Source organism: Nematostella vectensis, chromosome 10 (assembly GCF_932526225.1).
Source record: "Nematostella vectensis chromosome 10, jaNemVect1.1, whole genome shotgun sequence".
Classification (NCBI taxonomy): Eukaryota; Metazoa; Cnidaria; class Anthozoa; order Actiniaria; family Edwardsiidae; genus Nematostella; species Nematostella vectensis.
Window position 1 is genome coordinate 13,209,736 of NC_064043.1, and position 2,284 is coordinate 13,212,019.

Consider the following 2,284-nt stretch of genomic DNA (forward strand, 5'->3'; position numbering starts at 1 on the left):
GATGGTGATGGTGGTGGTGGTGGTGGTGGTGGTGGTGGTGGTGGTGGTGGTGGTGGTGGTGGTGGTGGTGGTGGTGGTGGTGGTGGTGGTGATGGTGATGGTGATGGTGATGGTGATGGTGATGGTGATGGTGATGGTGATGGTGATGGTGATGGTGGATGGTGGTGGGGTGATGACTGACATCGCCTTCCATGCGCTAATGTATATCCTCTGTCAAATAAACTACTTTTATTTCTGTCAAGGTTAAAGAAGTCAAAGCAGCATGGAGGGCAACAAGAATGAATCCAAGATATCAAAGGGTGAGTTACGCACGTCTGAATGGGAATACATGGGAGATCTGAGCGAAGCGTTCTTTGCCGAAGGCAACGACCGCAATGATTACTATCCCTACAACCGAAGAGACCTGATGGAATTTGACCCACAAGGCTATAGAGCTATCCATGGGATCTGGGGTCCACCTTATCCCAGCAAAGTGGCGACAGCCGGGACTTAGCGCCTGAGACACCCAACAACACATCACCTATTTGTTAGACATAGATATTCTGAGACCCCCAACAAAACATCACCTATTTGTTAGACATAGATATTCTGAGACACCCAACAACACATCACCTATTTGTTAGACATAGATTTACTGAAACACCCAACAACACATCACCTATTTGTTAGACATAGACATACTGAGACACCCAACAACACATCACCTATATGTTAGACATAGATATTCTGTGACCCCAACAACACATCACCTATTTGTTAGACATAGATATACTGAGACCCCCAACAACATATCGCCTATTTCTTAGACATAGACACACTGAGACACCCAACAACACATCACCTATTTGTTAGACATAGATATTCTGAGACACCCAACAACACATTACCTATTTGTTAGACATAGATATCCCAACAACACATCACCTATTTGTTAGATATAGATATTCTTAGACCCCCAATAACACGTCGCCTATTTGTTAGACATAAATATACAGTCGATCTCTATTTGATTTGCCTGTGACAACTAGTGCAAAAAAAACTGTTTTCTATTACAAACAAAAACCGCCGGTAGAAGCACCTGCCAGACCTGTGGTACACTCTTTTTTTAGAATCTTTTTTATAAGAACGTCCAGCCTGAGATTTCACCAAATTTTAAGAACTTCCTTAGAACATGCCGAGGCTCAGATAGCAGAAAAACAAATTATTTTTTAGCCCTGATGCGTTCTAAAATGCAGAATCAAATTCAGTAACAATCTTATCATTGCTATTGATCATTAGTGTAATTCCCTTCCTTATAATTCATCGCGTATTACATACTTGTATGCACTAAAATCTAAGAACATTGTTAAGAACAGATTCAGCCTTTAAATGTTCCGAAAAAAAGGGCTCAGCCTTAACTGAAAATTAGACGTTTTTTTTAAAAGAAAGAGTGTATTAAGGAAGCCAAAAAGTGAAATCAGCAACGAATTTCAAAAACATCCATTTGTATTTTGATTTGTTTGACATACTTCTTTATTTCGAGTGTAGCTTAGCGACTGGCTTGGAGAAAAAAAAGCTATAGGAGAGGACAAACTTGGTATTAGAAATGGAAAGTCTAAAATTAAGAATACAGCAAAAGTCTACAAATCAGACCAGGGCTTTTAATTTAATAATCATTATTGAAAACGAAATTATCGAAAAAAAAAGTAGTAAGCCCGCCTACACCGCGGTGATCCTAGATACTAAAAATTCTTAGATACTAAACAAATACTAATCAGAAACTAATCAGATACTAAACAGAAACTATAAACAGAAACTAATAGCAAGGGGGGGTAATTGTTCATAACAAAAAATATTCAAAATTACCTATTTTCTGCATAGAATTAGAGAGTACGGCTGGAAATACGTCAACATATTTATTTTATAGCGATTTTCACGCTATTTAGCGGATTTAGGCTAAATTTCTATTTCGGTCATCACTAGCGTGAAAAAATTCAAAAGGCGATTCTACACATAGTTTAATTCAACTGGATAAAAAATACGAGGGAGCGAATTTAGATTTGTTCGCATGAATAGCTGCTGGGTAGGAACATTTTTCTTTCTTTCTTTCTTTTTTTGTTTGTTTGTTTGAACAGATCAGAAACTGATGAAGTAGCCCCCCTGACTGTTTTTAGTATCTGTTTAGTATCTGATTAGTATCTGAGGGATTAGTCTAAGATCACCGCGGTCCCTCCTACTAATTTAATCTGTTTTTATTCTATCGCTTTTCAAATCAGACTAATAAACGAGAACGCTTTAAGTATCT